This window comes from Nyctibius grandis, chromosome 7 (assembly GCF_013368605.1).
Source record: "Nyctibius grandis isolate bNycGra1 chromosome 7, bNycGra1.pri, whole genome shotgun sequence".
NCBI lineage: Eukaryota > Metazoa > Chordata > Aves > Nyctibiiformes > Nyctibiidae > Nyctibius > Nyctibius grandis.
The window spans coordinates 9,830,774-9,849,730 of NC_090664.1; positions in this window are offsets into that span (position 1 = coordinate 9,830,774).

Below are 18,957 nucleotides of genomic sequence, written 5' to 3' on the forward strand. Positions count from 1 at the left end.
AAGCAATTGTTAAGTATAAAGTATATCCACTGTGCTGCGTGCAACTCTGCTGAGTTTCTTGTCTGTTCCCTCTAGTAACCGTGTTGACAGAAAGTGACCTGGGGAGGTGGTTTCATGCAGCACATCATTCAGAAATTTTGGATGCAGAATCATTTAGAAGTGGAAATACATCTGAGAGACTTCATCACTGGCCAAGGAAGTTTGTAAACCAAATTACTACCATATACGCACAAGTAAAAACTCTGTGTTTGCAGAAGGAAAGAAAAGGTAGACATAGAATTGCAGAAGCTGGTTATTGGGTCAGTTATTAAATTGTTTATCCCTGTAGCTCTATTACACACAGTGAAGTGTTTTCACCCTCCTACGGGGAAACGCTACACATGAAGATACTTTGCAAGCTACAGAACTGATTGAATAAATCTATGACACTCTGGAGAAATTTGCAGCCAAAAATCTCACTTTTTAACAGAACTTTCAACAAGCCTTTCCCTTTCTCTGCAGTGGAAACATCCCTTCTTTTCCACCCCAGCACTTCACTTTCTCCTTGCTCCAGGATTTACAATCCTCCATGCCTTCTTCAGCTCATCTTCTCTCATACTTCTCTTAGCCCCTCTGAACCCCTGATGCTGTTCTGATCTGGTACAGAAACAAAAAAATAAAGGGGAATTAAATACAAACTGCAGTTCATTCTTCACTGCAGCTTCTTCACCTTCTGCTTTGGCAGCAGCATGACAGTGCTCCCTAGCAGCTGGCAGTTTAGCATACTGCAGTTTTGCAAGATAAATCAGAGGCCAAGGCTTACCAGCTATTTTTAAGAAATTGGGGATTAATTTCTATGGAAGGAAGTTCAGCTAGTGTTGTGGGACTGTCTGTACCAAACTACCCTAAGGCGTTAAGAATTTGGCAACTTACTAGTAGCAAATTTAACTTGTGAAATTTTGTGTTGGTGGAGGAGACTAGAAATTTGGCAGGGAAGTTTGCATCTGCAGTCCCACATTTCTCTGTGGTGCATTGCAACTTGTATGTCCGTTCCACAAACATGCAGCTGTCTGCTCCTGTGTCCTCTGTGCATCTGGACCAAGTGCTCTTGCTCTTCCCGAGGAAAATCAAGCAGTAGGTAGCTTCCTTTTCTGAGTTGCGAGGAGACCTGGGCAAACAGCAGAACCTTCTCTCATATAAAACTTAGTTCGGGACACATCTTGAGTGAGGAACAGTGACAGAATGAAACATCTCACCTAACTCTCACTAAAATCAATTTGACAATCCTGTCTCAGTCATCTGTAACAGAGAAACAGACCTTGGTGAGTGTGGAGGTGTCACTGAAATATTGCTGATTTCCGATTTTAGGCTTCAGGGCACTCTGGGCAAGGTCTGTCACTGTTTTGGAATAGTGTCCAGCACACAGGAACTTTGATTTGAATATAACAATAAGGTCCCTGACTGTAGGTAGGTAGACTAGTGACACTGGGCAGGCATGTGATGGTTCATTTGCTGGACCAGAAGACAGTCATACAGCTCCCACCTTTAAGGCAAGGTCTCTGCCTTAGGGCTTTGCTCTCCCACCAGCTGGATGAAAACCTGTAACTCTGAACACCAAGAAACTGGGAGGACAGAGAGGAGTCCCTTGTGGCTGTTGGCCATACTTAGTTGCCTTGTCATCTGTAGGACATATTCTTATCCAAAATGGCATCAGATGAGGTACAGTTTAGCATAACCATATTCTGTGCTATAAGAGTCAGTTATAGGACTCCAGTATCTTACAGTTTCATAGCTACAGTGGATCAGTAATAAGTTTATAATGTTTTGACTCCTGATATTATGCATATTCAGATTCTTGAATATCCTGATCACTTATTTTGCTGTTCATTGCCTGAAAAATCCACTGTTCAGAAGCAGATCACTATGCCAGGAAACAGCAATGTTGGTGTTTCAAGAGGTATATGGCTATGGATGCTTCTCATGGAGGTTTCTTCTGAGCCCTGATTTGTTACTTGCTACCAATGTGGAGCAATTTATCATCTGGCTTCTAGTTTCACTACTGTTTTTGAATACAATGGGCTAAACTCATTTGTACTCTAGCTCCAGGGAAGTCAGTGGAGGTTCAGTTGGGATTAATTAGGAGCAGTATTTAAACTTCAGCAGTCAGAATCAGGGTACTTTGCTATGGGTCATGTTGCTCCTGGGCTAATTATCTGCCAGAACAGTCTTTTAGCTGATTTTTGTCTGATTCTTAAGGATGGGATTGGAGGGAAGCAGGCTGGTTTGTGGTGCAGATGCTTGGTCCTGTAAGAGCTCATCAGGTCACAAGCACCTACTTGCTTTCTATAGGTCATCATATACCTTGTCACTATCACAGTTTATTCTGGGTTTGAACCAATGTTATTACACTGAAGGGCTTTTATGTCATGACCAGATTCTGCTCTTTCATTTGACTGAAGAAACTGAGATCTTTGTCCTGTGACAGCTATTGCTCCTGCAGACATTAGCATCCATCTTGTAGTGATGTCCTTCTGGGATTTTGTTTCATTTTACTAGAAGTCTTTCCAATCGTATGGTTTTTTAATTGCAGAACAATTAAATTTGTGTGTGCAAAGGGCAAAGCTGAGCGTAGCTGCCTATGGCTTCTGGTCTTAAATAGCAAAGGCAGGGCAGCTACGAGCACGTTTGGCACAACTTTAGTTGCTGATACCAAGACCACTGGGTAGAGAGAGCACACTCCTCTCCTACTTCTGTGTGTCTCTGCCAGGGTGGGCATACTCTAGTTCTTAATAAGTGTGTTTTCCTTCTTAGTTTATATTAAGATCTATAACATGAATCACAACACAGTCCTGGTGCCTGTATTATACTCCTACTGCATACACCTACAGCTATCTCACGACAAACCAGCTCACAAATTACAGCTTCTCTCTGCTACTTTGTGACACTGATACTGGTATTAGAATGCTAACTTATTAGCAGACTGTTCTCTCTAATCCAATAACAACAACACTACTAATAAGTGAACTGCCTGAGCTCTGACTGAAAGCAGTCAAATCTGCCACTGATTTCAGGGAGGGCAGGAATAGATTTAAGGTTGATAAGACATTAATTTCCTTGATAAAATCATCCATGAAAGATTTTCTTTCAATTAAACAATGAGGCTTATGACAGGGACTGTTAAATTATGCTATTTTCTTGTGCATGTGTTGTCACTCTCTTGATATTTCCCCAAAGACACATCCCATTACAGGGGAAAACATGTTCAGTCCAGCATCACTGTCTTCCTGTGTGGTAAGGGAAAACAAACATATTGTATCATCAAAAATAGCATTGCCTGACAGCCTCTAAAAATATACATCACACAGAAGAAAACATTTCCAACATATCTCAATTATGACGTATTGACACATTAACATTTTACATAAAAGAAACAGCTCCTCATTAACAGAAACTTATAATGAAGCTGCTAAGCATTTTTTAGCCATTTTGAACAATACAATAGAAAGATATGTTAGACTGCTTAGATCCTCTGAGGATACAGGTTTGGGAAATTAAGTGAATCAATACACTAGGTACTCTCTTCCATCATCTAGAGAATATCACCCAGTTGTTGTATAAGCTCAAAACTTCCATTAATGACCCACAATCAGACCATGACACTGAGCAAAAATCAGTGCCAAAGGGAAAGGAAAACCATACAAATCATGGGATATAATTCTGTACCCCAGCATCATCCTGCAGTGCTCTCCTCTACTCCAGGGCAGTTATTTAGCATTTGTTCTGAAATAAATTGTGAGAACTCTGGCAGCTCTTGAGGGTAGGTTTTGCTCTCCTCAAACTTGCCTGGATTTTGGAGCTAGTAGGAAGTGCAGCCTCCATAGACATTCCAGCTGGCAGGACGTGGGTAGGGAATTGAGTGTTGCTGTTCCTTAATCTATTCAGTCTTTAGAGTAGCTGACCAAGATGTGAAGTATGAAAATGTGCTGCACCTTTCTATCACAGAATCACAGAATGTTAGGGATTGGAAGGGACCTCGAAAGATCATCTAGTCCAATCCCCCTGCCGGAGCAGGATTGCCTAGACCATATCACACAGGAACGCTTCCAGGCGGGTTTTGAATGTCTCCAGAGAAGGAGACTCCACAACCTCTATCAACCAGACTAATGTTCTTTCCATCTCAACTACTGTCTGACACTACAGGAATGTCTGCAGTTCACTGTACTGTTATTGGAGCTAACACCTTAATTACTACCTTTTGCTCAACAAGAAGACCCAAAGTGCACTTTAGCCCTTGAATGGGATCAATTTAAGCACTTGGGTGCAAGTGAAAATGCTTCCTTTTGAAAACTCTTCTTAAATTTGCTGTATTCATTTTCTGCACATCCTTACTTTCCAAGTGTTCATTGCAATTTTTGCTCTGAGAGGTTGGCAACAAGAGATTGCCTGCAGTCTGATATACCTTACAGGGCAGGGGCACATACCTGTGGGCTCTGAATGCAGTTTGCCCATCAGTTCCAGTGATGATCTGACATCAGGGGGTCTTCTGAGGGTGTCCATCTGATCTTCATTGCTCAGAAGACTGAAACATGTTATTAGAATGCGTCATGGAGTAAGAAATTCAGAGTTTTCATTCTTTTGAGCTTTTAATCTCCCTTAGTGCAATCCTAAAATAATACTTGATTTGAGATTAGCATTTTATCTGGATATTCCCTAGTTTTTATTCTGTTTAAAAAAAATCTCTTGCTGACACCATGTTTACCAGCAGACAGATAACATATGCAGAGTGATTGCTGGTCATCTTATAATTGCATAGTATGGAATGGTGGTTTTTTTTCAGGGGTCAACAGTAAACATTTCTTTGGGAGACACTGTAGTCTCCAAAACCCAGATGGGACCCAGGTTGTGAATTGAGAAAGGCTTATATTATTGGTGATGCTTTTGACTTGCTGTGAGACCTTAAATAAAAGACAGTCCCTCTATATTGCCTCAGTTTACCTTCCCAGCCACTTCATTTCCATGTGTGTCTGAAACCTTTGGAACAGAGATTGTCCCTTAAAGTAAAAATAAATAAGCAAATCTTCATACATAACAGCTTTGTGGTTGCAAGTAATGACAAGAGGTTGTTGCTTGTTTTCTCACTTTTGGAATTGCTAAGTCTATGGAACTGAAATAAATAGAATTTACTCTGTATACATTACAAAGCATAGGAAATCTGTACAAATTATGTAGTTCCATCCTGGAATGGTAATAAACACACACAATATACCTGTGTTGTTGTCATGCCAGTGATTATTGTCAGTTTCCTGATATGACTGTTAGGTGAATTAAAATTAATGTACTAAATAACTTGACTAAACCTTATTGATTTGCTTAACTAATAAAACGAGTAATCCATTTCTCTTAGAGAATAGCTAAGAAAGGAAACTCACTGGTTGAGGAAATGAAGTTCTAGAGTAACTGAAACTTTGCATTGTTGTAGTATTATGGAAAGCATTGCAGTTGAGAGAAAACATTTTCTCTGTGCTTCTTTGTCCCCCTCTCTGTCTGCTCTTGCTTCCTGTTGTTATTATTCAGAGAGCATGCAGCAGAGTTTTACTGTCAGCATGTAAGGGTTTAATAGTGAACTGCAAAACAGCATAACCTGGTCATGCTCTATTATGGTTTCCTGTCTCTAGATGTGTTCTTTGGACAGCCTCAAAAAGTGTTGCTTTTGTGCCAAAGAGGTGCTGTGAAAGGTGTTCCACTCATGGTATCCTAAGGTTACTTTCTGTTCGCAGAACTATGTGATGAATTTACAGGAGGCTTAAGACTTACCCAGCAGAACAGGCATAAACTATTCCTTTATAGCTGTACTGAAATACTTCTCTGTGAAAACCCTCTGCCACAGAATAAAAGTTACAGTATTTCAGAATACCTATTTCACTTTAGAAGGAGAGACATAATGGTTTGGAAAAATGTTATATGTACTCTGGAGTGTACTGTACACAGAGATAATTATCCTCGGGTAGCTATCCTTCTGCCACTCAGTTTCACCAGTGAGGCGTGCCCTGGTAGAATAATAATGTGCAATAAGATGCAATCCACTTCAATCAGAACAGATCTATGGAGATGACACTATCAGTGTATAGGTTCAGCCAGGAAGAACTAGCAGGTCATTTTCTGATGTCATGTGAGGAGATGGGAGACTTGTTATCTTCTTCACCAGAAATTTGTCTATGAGTCCTTTTGTAGCATCTTTAGGGTTAAAATAAAGTCATGAGGGTTTCCTATCTAGATTTCTGTAGCACTGAGAATGGGAAATGTTTTCTAAACTCAGATCTGTGTTTTATGAATAGATAAATACCTTTGGTTAGTGGTCAAACAGAAATATAAAAGTAAGGATATTTCAAAGTCACTTTGGGATCTCTGTTCCAGCCCCCATCTGCAGAGTGCATGTTTAAAATGTCTGTATGATGGAGTGGTAGACACTTGTCCAGTTTGACAACTAACCGTGGGGCAGAGTCTTGACTTTGGTCTTTATGCTCAATTGTGTTTTTTCTTACATTAGTACTTGGCTGGATCTCTTTCTCTTCAGGAATTTTCCTTCCTTGTTAGAACATAATTATCTTTTTCACTTGCAGAAGAGAGGTGGCTATCTATATGGGGGAGGAAAAAGACAATAAATGCAGTATATTATCTGAGGAACTGGCAGACTGTGGAGACACAAGTGTGGACACCTTCTGAGCTCCTGAAAGACAATTTTGGCTTGGGTGATTTCTCAATGGCAAGTTGCTTCAGTTTTCTTCCTTTTGTTACCCTTTTTCAAGGAGTTGGGCTCAAAGTGTTAATGGATGTGAAGTGCTTTAGAAATGGAAAAACTTGTCTAAGTGCTGCTGCTGTTATTGTTATAGTGACAACTCCAGACTGAAGGGAGTAAACTCTTCTCTTGCTCTGCTGTAGCTGGTAAATAAAATAAAATGCAGACTTCTCACCTTTCCAGTGCTGGAGTTAGGGGTTAGTCATCTTCTGCCCTCAGGTTTCCACAGCAATTTTTTGTTGTCATGCTTCAGAAGTGAAGGACTTTACAAGGCAGAATATTTCAATAGGCTACTGAAAATAGATGTGTGCAGGTGGCAGTGTATTTGGGTTGTGAACTCTTTGTGGAAAATTAATTAGTCTTTCCCTTAATAATCAATTTGTGCAGCATCCAGAGAGAGGGGGAAGTGTGGATACCTTCTGATTATTTTGCCATTCTCAAAAAAAAAATGATTTTGGCAAGATGTCAACAGGAATTAATAAACATTAATAAAACTTGAAAGCAACAGTGAAAAGTGTTTGATTCAGAGGTGGTAAGTGCTTGCCTGCCACCATCCTAATTGATGTGCGCTTTTCAAGCATGAGGGGGCTGTAGAGAGAGGAGAGCCCACTTCAACGGAAAGCTGTGGGGGGTGGCCCTGGCAGGAACATGAAAGGCTCACCTTTCACAATATGCTGTGTAACACTGACAGAAAATGACTTCTGTTAGCAGAGCAGCAGGTGTGGGGCTGGAAATAAGCTCAAAAATGATGTTTGGGAATGTGACTGATGAGTGGCACAGTAGAGCTGAGAGACCCTGCAACTTCACTCTTGGGAAGAATCATGGAAAAGCAAGCAGGAGATGGATGGCCTGAGGAGGAGAGCTCCAGCTAAGGTAAGAACTTGCTGCCCTCTGGTTTCATGCAGTCACGAGCAGAGTCTAGGATCTCCCATGTAAACAGCTCATGTTGGTTGCTGGTCAAACTGTGGAGTGCTGAAGGTCCTTAGCACCAGGCCTGGAGATGGTTGATCACGGTGGGGACTAGATTTCAGAGACGTAGCTGGTGTGACAGATGTGCTCTTCCCCTCTCATGAACAGAGGACACGGTGTTCCAGCTGATGGGCAAACCCCTGGATGTATCAAGACAGACAGTGATATGGACTGTGGAACAGATGTAAACCAATGTTTGAATATTTGCAATTGTACAAACACTTAATTGTGGCTCATCTGATTCTGTGTGACTTCATGGGATTCTTAAAGAGATTTCTATGTGGCAGGTCCTGTTGTCCTTGCAGCTGGGAAGTGTGGATTTCATGGGGCTGGAAGGGAGGCCCACTGGATGCTGTCAAGAAAAAAAACTGGACCAAACTGCAGCAGGAGAAAAGGTGATGGCTGCAATACCTTCATGCTGCTGTTATCCTATTCAGCTGGTCACTTTTATTTCTTCCTGGTGATGTGTATTTGTTTCTGTCCATAGCTGAGGCAAATACTTCACCTACTAGCTCCTCTCTGGGAGGAGAATCTCTTGTTTTCCACACTCAGAAATGGGATTTTTTTTTTGTTTATCCCATTAGCATCAGTGTTACCAACTCTTCCAATGAGTCTGGTAGGTACAGATTTTATAGTGGTTACTATCAGGGTGCTACAAGGGCCAGCAGCTCCCAAGGGGACTTCCCAGGGCAGCAGAGCAGAACTTCACCACCCAGGGCCCATCCCACCATCCCATCCAGGAGCAGGGCAGCCAGGACAGCCCCAGCCCTGGGCATTGGGCACCTTCCAGGGGACAGGGATGGGATGGAATGAGATGTGGGCCCACAGGTGAGTCCAGCTCAGTGGGGCTCATGGCTGGGCAGGGCTGTGGGGGGCTGGAGACCAGCCCTGCTGTATTGTTGCTGGGGCAGGGACTGATGGTCCCAGGAGTGCTGGGCGGTGGGCAGGGAGGAGACCCCTGGGGGATTGGCAGGGACAGTCAGGGCTGGTGGTGCCCTCCGGGCCTGGCAGTTGCTGTGGGTGGCCTCCAAGGAGCTGGAAAGAATTCAGTAGCTGATTTGTGTGTGGCTAAAGTACAGCATATAAGAAATAAGCAGCTTGCTCTTAGCTAATGATGACCCTTGAGGGGAGTCTGTTGGTAACAGATGATGTGGGCTTCCCTCCAGTAAGCAAGTGCAAATCTTTTGACAGGAGCTGCTGAACCCACTGATTCATGACTGATGAATTTGCTATGGGAAATAAGCACTGTGACTAGGTAGGACTCAGTAAATAGGATCAATAGCATTCAGACTACTGTATGCAGTAAGCTACCTTTTAGTGGGAAGCCTTCCTGGGGAACACCTTTTCTGGAGTTTAGCCAATTTGCTGCTCAGGCACAGGAAGGTAATTATTTTCCTAATCGACTTCAGCAGTACAGCAGATGCATAATGAAAGATTGTTAATAAAATGATAAAATATGTCATTAATGATAATGTTGATAGCCCTGAATATTGTCGTGAAAGGAAAATAACCCCAAACCTAAGCTTAGAGAGAGAGAGCTGGAAGAGTCAGTAGATGGGGGTGAGGAAAGAGACAGGAGAGAAAAAACGGGGAGCCCAAATGAAGTGCCAGAGGTAAGATTTGTGAAAAGAGGCAAGACACGTGCAGAGAAGATAAAAAGGAAGCCTAGAAAGGACAAACCAATAAGTTTCTGATTTTTCTGTAGACTTCCTGCATAGAGCATCTGAACTGCTCTGAGGCACAGATGCACATATGTGCCCTCCCCTTTGGTCGTGATTTAGAACCTCAGCTAACATTTTTGATTTAAGCAAGGTGTTATATGAAAATGCATTTAGCAGATGGTTGAATGTGTTCTTCACAGGTAACTGTTCAGGTGCATCAGGGTATGCTCTTGGAAATATTTTGTTAACGTGCAAAAAAAAGAAAAAAAGTTGTTGAAAAGGGGCGCACCACGAGATAACCCTTTCTCATTAAAACTTAGGTATAAATCACAGTGACCTTGAAGTTCTTCTCATTACCTTCAGCCTCCATCTTCAGCAACTATGCAGAAAAATACCAGCTCACCAGTGTTAGCCGCAGTACAAAGGAAAGCCTTCCTGTAGGAAATCTAAGGATTCCTCAGTCCTTTTATTTATGACACAAAACGACTGAAATGTTGAAACATCACAGACCCCATTTTGGAAGCCTTGTTACAGGCTGAAAAAACACATGCATGCACACCAGTCTAAAGAAAGGAATATGACAATCTCTCCCTTTTCCTTTCCCCAGTATTTGTGTACGAACTAAAGTCAGGTGGGATAAAAGTCAGCACTTTGGGGAAAACCTTAAGCAGCAGCATGCAAGAACTTTCATGCTGAATCAGACCAGTGCTTCATCTTGTTCTAACATCTTATCTTTGCGAATGGTGACATTGCCTCAGTGGGCAGGTGATTAATGCAGAATAACCTGTGCATAGGCAAAATTTCTCCCTAATTTTGTCAGATAGGGTTTGGGTTTTGCTGTGCTGCATGAAAAGCTGGACTCCTTCTAAACAACTAGATTTTTTAAATAGTCCAAGGTTCTGAAAAGTGCAGTTACAAATATAGTGGGTGGAGTTTTTTTCCAAGCCTTTGTCTTGTCATGGGATTTGTTGTGACTGATCCCCATTAAATTCTGCAGAATGCTCATGTAATCTGACAGTGCAAGAACCCCCCTGTAAGGGTCACCTTATTCTGACTTCACTTGGTGTATTTTTATTTTCTGCTTGAATTTCCATCACTCATACCTGTATAAAACACTTCTGTTGCTAGGAGAGCAGAAATAACAGGAGAGAAAATGGTCAGCATCCTACTTCACCTGTTACTAGTTAAAATCATTGCAAAAAAAGCACATTTCTTGCATCCTTTTGATAAAATGCTTTTAGTGTATATTTTCATTACCCCTGAAGGCCTCTTCCACCCTTGCCACTATGGTAGATCTGCAAGTCTTTCTCTTAGCACTAGCCACAAAAGCTGGCAGAGTGGCTCAGGCATCTCTGTTTACATCTGACATCCTCCTCACCTTGTCCTTGCTATAGCTCTCCCTACCCAAATGTGAAAAATATGTTGTGTACACACACATTTTGGGGGTAATTCTGTGCCTCTCTCCTGAAAATGTGGACTCATCCCAATCCAGATTGCTCACATTGTCTGAAATGTTCACTGGGATAGCTATACACTTCCAACTGTAAAGCTTATCCTTTTCTTGGATAAAGAGCAGCTGCTTAATAGTAAGTACTTCCCTATGCTCAAAACCTGTAGGTGCATTGTGGCCATTTGGTTATTCATGGGAGCTTAGCACACCAGGTGCTGAACTGGAAAGTGGTGATTGGAAGCTGTGGATCTTCTCTTGGCTCTGACACGGGTTTGTTAACAAATCCTTTCAATAAATCACTTATTTCATGTGCGCCACTGTTTGTTCTCTCATGTCCACATGCTCTACTCATCTGCCTTGGGACAGGGACTGGCTGCTTATTTTATTCCTGTAAAGCCCCAACACAAGGGGCTTCAGTTTCAGCTTGGATCCCTGGCTGCTACTTGTAATACTAGTATTCAGCAGTTCAGCTCACCAATTTATGCTTTGCAGAAGTGGAGCTGGTGTCCAGGCCAGCTTCTGCAACAATAAAAATTGAACTTTAAATTTAGCAGAACTAAATCTGATGTTTTAAGCAAGAAAATCTGTTTTTCGTGAGTTTAATTTCTCTTATAATTCCTGTTAATGCATTTATCTATGAGCTCCTGAAGCTGTCCATTTGGCTACTCGTTCACTGGAAATCTGCCTTCTCTTATCTGTTCCAGGTCACCAGTAGTCTAAAGAGTGAGGGGCAAAGAGCAGAAGCAGCCAAGTGTAATAATAACATTGCAGGTGAACATACTGGTGCCGTTGCACAATACAGAAGTGAAAACTAGGCTGTGACTGCTTCTGGGTCGACTATTGAAAGCAGCAGTAAAACAGATGTCATTGACTAGTCTGTGAACACTCACAGCCAGACATTAGTGGATTTAGTTCTGATTCTTTAATTGCTTTGCAAAGGTCGTTGACAAAAGTATGTTCTTCTCCACACTTATCCCCAACTGCTTTGCAGGGAATCTCACAGGCTTTCTAGCTTTGCCCATGAAAGAGAGAAAATAGGCCAGGGTGTTCTTCCTTCTCTTCCAGTAGTGAAGGAAACCCTCCTTCTGTTCAGAGTACTGCCTTCACAGCTTCTCTTTGCTTGCCCTGGACATCGCAACTGCCTTTCCACAGCAAAGGTTAACAAGGTGGAAGCAATAGTTTCCATAATTATTATTGCTAAAAAGAAGGCATTACTTAATAGCATGACTGCAAGACAATTGCACTAGAGCTAATTTTGGCCTAGGAGAGCTTCTGCTGAGGTTTAAAATAAAAACACAATAAGAGAATGTAGGAACAAGTCAGACAAGTTAACATGCTTCTGCAGTGAAATACTAAAGAATCTTATCAATAAAACTGGAATTCATCAGCTACATTAAGATGCCTCCTTTATTAAACAGTATGCAGAACAATTAAGAGTCTTAGCTTTGGATCAGAAGATACTAAACTTATGCTTTTCCTGTTTCATGCTGGAGGATATGTGTAAGAGGAGTTTTCTGTTGTGACAGTGAAAATCTGATTTTACCTTCATAGAATACTACCTCATATTAGAGTACAGGCTTAACTTTGTCTTTAAACGGTGAAGATAACAAGATATTGAAGGGCTCTGAATATACTTTTATTGATAAATTCCCATTTAGTATAGTACTTACTTATTCATATTCTCATAAAAACAATAAAAACCACCATCTGTAGGATACAGGGAGTATGGGATATTAAATATCTTCTATGATATCAGGGCTGTAAGTATTGCCAGGAACCATGGTACCTTATAAAGAAACACCTCTGACCCTGATGGTGGAGACAGACTTTTTATTACTGAAACACTGAGATAGCCTCCTGCTGCGTGTGAAACTTCATCACAAAAGGAGCTGGGTGTTTTTAAGCAAACCATTATTTCTAACAAAAGATGCTTTTTCTCTCTCTCAGCCAATTGTTGAGGGAAAGCGACAGACACTTACTGTTAAACAACTTTAGAGTTTTCCATTCCCAGGAAAATAGCATGAGGCTGGCATAATCAATTGTTATTTGACAGAGTGATAGAAATGCACATGCTACGCAGTAGCTAAAAATCTGTCGGGAAGCAGCCGGAATGGTAAATGACCGAGCACATTTCAGCAACAGCGTGGCCAAAGTGTTGCACGGAGCGTAATCTTTACCCTTTCTTAACTCATGGATGAACAAAACGTAGTTAAACTGAATCTTTATTTCTAGGTGAAATGTCATGTTTCATTCAGAAAAAAAGGCTGCGATGGACCAATTATTCTCAGCTTGTTTTAGGCTGTGACCTTCTCTCATTCTCTACTTTGCTCTGGTGGTGGTAGAGGGAGCACAGAAAAATATGGGCTGACAAAATGCAGAAGAGGCTGGTAAGAGAAACAAGAGACATGACTGTAAGACTCTTGATTCAAAGTGTTGTTATATTAGTGTATCCCTGCCAAATTATCACCAAAGTATAGTAAATGAGGCTACTGTAATTCCTTCCAGTTCCACCATTGCTATAAGGAAACCTTTATTCAATAATGCAATGTCACTTTAAAACAGTATCTCTCTGTCTACATGCTGTGATCTGTTTTCAGCTTTCACTTTTCCATGACCTTCATATAGCTATTTTACATTTTAACTGTCTTTTAAATTCACCCACGTTAAATTCAGATATGACAAAAAGGTTGCCAACAGCTTCCTTCCACGCACTGTGATCTTGCATCCTCCATCCCTTGTCACGATATGGAAGGCAGTATAGTTATGACACTCCGACCAATGCCTCCTTGCAGTGCTGCCAGATGCCATGACAGCATTCTACGTGTTGGGTAGATCTTACATCAATAGTTCGTTGGCCACTAAAAGGCCATATTGGTTACTTGTACTGGGCTTGAAAATCCATATAGGGCTAAATGGAGACAGAATAGTGATACTGTAGTGACAGAGAGACACAACCTCTCCTAACTACTTATCTGGTAACGTGAAGATTCATGAAATATGTGGAGTATGGTACCAGTGGGACTTGCAGTAGGGCACTTAACACTGCCTCATTGTGAAATGTGTCTCTGTGATATCTAATTAGAATAAAATGAAAGCTGCAGCTGAATGTGTTTTGAGTATGGTTACAGAGCCTAGACTCACTTCTGTAATGAACTTTCTTGTTTTAAGCAGCACTAAGTCTGAACATGGCCATAAGTTCTGCAAGTTGTGCGAAGTGCTTGGTTGGTTGCTTACCCTGATCTCTGCTGAGCAATACAGTTCTTCATAAATAAATCAGCAAGTAAAGCCTTCAGGCCAAAACCACACTGATAGGTACTGAAATCGGTAGAACTAAAGACCTAAACTCCATAGGTGGAAGCACAATTGTCATAAGCTCCACATTTCAGTCCACTTACAGCTGCAGCTGAATTCCGTTGCAACAAGACTGGAGATGTTCTCTGGCATCACTGGAGCCACAGGAAGTCCCCTGTGTCTTTTCTGGGGAGAATGAGGGAGGATTAGGTTTTCCTTTGTTAAGTTTTGGGCAGTGACAAATGTTTTTATTTAGAGGTAGGATTATTTTTATTGTCTTCTTGGTTGATTGACTTGATGTCACTAAGCAGGGCTGGCTTTGTGAGATTGCACGATAGGGATGCATGCACTGGAGAAGGGTAAAAGTACCATCCATGGCAAAATGGCTTGGGGACACCTTAGCAAGCTGGGCAGGCAAAGCTGAAGCTATTTTTATATCTCAGAATCTTTCTTTGATTATCTTCCTTTTTTAATAATTTTCTTCAAGACAGGAATCTTTCTTAGAGAAACAAGGATATCTTTGTCTTTTTCCCATTCTTTCACTTGGTGTCACTTCCCAGAGATGTCAGATAGCTCAGCAGGTGGCACTGAAGATAACACAATCTTGCTAAGTCAGTGGCATCAATTTTGGTGTCAGTTATTATTTGTGATTGTCTTGCTTGGGATAACTCTTGTCTCGTGGGAGCTGCTGGACACCACTCAGGCTCCTTACAGTCATGCCAAGGTGTGAGTGACTGTGACTCAGCAGTGGCAGGCAGTAATGGATGATATCGCTTAGCAGGGCCAAAGGAGCTTTGCTAGAAAGCACGATACCTGCCTTCAGGCTAGTGTGTACCTTCTCCTCTGTCACATTACTCAGTACCCCATCCTACTGACAGCAATGGTGTCAGCTTCATGGCTATATGCCGCCACAAAGCTGTGCTAAGGGACCCCAGAGTGATTAAGGATTGAAGCCAAGAGAATCCAGTCTAAGTGTTCAGATACTGCCACACATCACAAGATCACCCAGTTGATTTGCATAACCATTGGGATCCAAAGCTATAGCCATAGCCCCAGTCGTAGTTGTTTTTTTCTTTTTTATAATCCCTGTGTCATTTTAATTTTCTCTAATATGTTTAGTAGCTCCGAGTCCTCTAAAGACAACAATGTGCTGGCAGAGGCTCTTGGGAACTGCTGGTTAAAATTCTGCTGCCAAAATGATGAGAGTTTTAGGATAATTTCCTGAACTGGGAGATCAGTTCCTCTCTCAGTATTATCAAAGCTGCCAATGTGTATCTATTGTGCCTATCTATGACACACATAAGGACCACATACAAAACTAAGAATAGCACCACTGCTGACAAGAAAAAAAAAAAACACTCAGTCTCTGTGCCACCTACTCACGATGACTATTGTACCCACAGATTCATAACTCTAAATCTCAGAAGAAAAAAGTCTTACTTTTTTTGCGGTAGTACCTTCATTAAAAATAAATTCACGGGAGGAAAAGGAAAACTGGAGTTGATCCAACATCAGCATAGATCAGTTTTAGGGCAGCATATGTGACTTACCCTGGAAACACTCTGAAAGAACCCAGTTTTCAGAAGGTGAATGATTTGAAACCTCAGCCTTCTTTCACATACCTAAGCTTTAAAACAAAGGGGTCCCACCTCAGTAGTCATTGTGGAGATCAAGTATTTGATCTCTAGTACAAGTAATCCAGGCCTTTTGCAAGCAAAAACGTCAGTGAAGTTCCTAAGCAAAATCTGGCACAAGTCTGGTAGAGAAGTAAGGTGTAAAGGTTAGGTGAGCAGACCAATGCTTGCAAAGCCAACAACCACCAACTTATTTCAGTTAAAATGCTTTTAAAGCAGGAGAAGGAAAAAAAAAAAAAAAAAGAAACACTTTTCCTAATGTGTTTCTGAAGTTCCTGTTTTCCCCCATTTACAACCGGTGGTGGTTGCTGGGTGTAAGTCGATTAAGCTTTATTGTGGTTATGGTCTCAGGCTTTGCCATTTAGTCATATGGGCAACTGAACAGTACAAGGCACACTCTCAAATTCTGAAGAAAGTATTCTAAAATTAACAGAAGAATGAGCTTTATATTATCATTTTTCATAGTCTTAAGAAATATTGGCTGTGTAATACTCTGCAGGTAAGTAAGGCAGTCATTTGCTCAGCAGTTACACCCATATAGCTTTGGACATTAGCACTTGAGTGTTTGAGAGTGCATTTTGGCTTGGGGGTGTGCACTGACTTGTCTCCGTGTAATAAGGCCTTTGCTGATCTATACAGCTACCAGAAACAAGCGTGACAGTTGTAACACAACAATTTAAAACCACAGAACAACCCTACTCTCATTACAAATGGAGACCTTAAATTTGTGGCCTCTGATATCCTGGCTTGCACTTACAGTTGTGTGTCCTGTTGGACAACTGTGATGATTCACTCATGTTCATCAGTTTGTAACAGTCTCATTGAGGCCTGCATGAAAAGATATGAAACTACTCCTGGTGGTGATAAAGTTCTGATTTTTCTGAAATTGTAGAAGCTGAGAGGTTTAATCATGCATTTGCATCCTCTTCTTGTGATAGATGCAACGTGTACAGGGCATGGGTGCAAGGTGTGCTAGAGCTTTCTTTGCCAGAATTGAAAGGGCTGATGGAGTGATGCTAATTCTTACTACTTTAAGCCATTCATTTAATTTAAAGATCTACTTGTTTATGTGAGCTTCTTGGCAAAAGGAGGACTTGCACTGTAATGATACCGGCTGTCAGCAAGCAGGAATACCATCCCTCTCCTCCACCTTTCCTAAGCAAACCTTGGTTCACTGAAGATATTCTGATGCCACCCACAGGAGGACGCCGGCACTTTCAGCAGTTCCGTCCTCATTTACAGCAGCTCTGTCCTGCTAAGGGTGCTTTAGCAATACTAGCAAGTAGTATCAGCAAGCAGAGGAAACGTCAAGGCATGTAGCTGCGTGGGCACATAAATACAGGGTGACATTCAAGGCCCTTATCGTATCCATGCCTCAGAATGGGAAGTATGATCTGGGTGCTGGAGCATAAGATAGAGAACAGAAATCTCACACTTAGCGTTCATCCAGACTCGGCTAAGCACAGATGGAGGTTGGACCCTGCTCCTTCCTCTCACAGTCCCCTACTGTAGGTTACCCAAGCGGCAGGCTCCAGTCTACAGCTAGACCACAAATACATTTAGTGAAAACCTTGCCAAAGCCACAGACGTGTGAGGTCTCCCACGTTCCCACAGGACATCCTGGCTTTCTTGCTGTTTTCTAGAGAGCTGAGCCGAACATCCGACATCCTGGTGTGCAGAGAGGCTGTGTCGTGCCAGCAGGAAGCAGATCCAGCGTGCTGTCCTGGTTCCCAGCCATGACACAGCATGCGGAGTCTGGAAACCAAGCAGCCTTGCCCAGGAGTTATTCTGAGGTAGCACAAACCTGCCTTTGTACTGATGCACAGTTTCCCATGGAGGCTTCACCAACATATTTCGGTGCAATATGGTTCCGCTGTTATTAAGCTAAAAGATTTGTGAGATCCGAATAAAACTAAGGGAAACCTTGGCTTGGTGGAGAACTGGTTCTGTAGTTGGGCTGTTATGCACTGGGTGCATAAGGGAAAAAAATCACAGCTTTACTTTTACAAAAATAGTAACAAAGGTAAGCAGAAAAGACAAGGGAAATCGTACTATTTATGACAGTAAATTATATATGGATAAGTTCTGTGTAAATCTCACTGTACTACAAAAGTAAAGGTTATTTCTGTGGATGCATAAGTAGAATTGACTGATCTTTGATTTTAATGCTGTGAACAAATAGTGATATTTTTGCATAATATGATGAGTAAAATGTTGCTTTTTATTTGCATTTTATTTGCACTGTGAAAAAAAGGTTTACAGTGTATATTTCTAACATGTGCAGCAGTATGATGTTAAAGTCTCTAAGTAGAGAGTCAGGATTTTCTGGCAGAAGATTTCAGCTACACCCCAAGTAGTTGTTGTTGGTTTGTTTGTTTTTTTTTTTTTTATTTTTAATTTGGAAAACTTGTGATGAGTGTTCCTGGTTTGGGCTAGCGAATGTGTTTGCCCACTCTCTGATTCACACCTCAGAGTGGTCAGGAGCAGCAATCCAGGATTTACCAGCTCAGCAAACACCTGGCATCAAGTTCACATCATGAGACTGATTTGTCTCCCTTTTGTGCTCCTTGTCTTTCCTGGGAAATTTGCATCACTGGAGAGATCTTCCTTTCGAAAGGTTTTGTGTATATATCTTTATGCCTATTTGGGGGAGGATGGGATGGAACTGCAGCATCTATCTCTCTGTGCGTATGTGCCAGGAACTCTGTCATTGTCAAGTCGGTGTGCCTCAGAGATGTTTATGAATTTATCTTCATCAGATTCTTTGGGGCAGGGGGGGAATTAGATTATACAGATAGAGATAAATCTATGGGACAAAGATGCTGTATTCCACAACCATTTTGGCATGTGTTTAACTGACAAGTGCAAATCCAATTCTCTGTGTAATCTGAGGATTTTTGGGAAGCTAGACAGACTTTTCACAAGAACATGCTTTGGCATCACCACAGCTGCTCGGTAGATCGAGAACTGAATGGCTGCCATGGGTGGGCAAAGTCAAAGAGTGAATCCTGATATCCTAAGTCCTTGTGCTGTGTTTTACCTGTACGAACTCTTTTTCTGCTTAGTTGGGGCCATCCTATCCCTGCTAGGACATCTGTAGAGGCATTGCACCATCAGTGAGAGCCCTGATGCTAGGAGGAGCAATGGCCCCTCAGCAGCAACCAGCCAAGCCTGCTC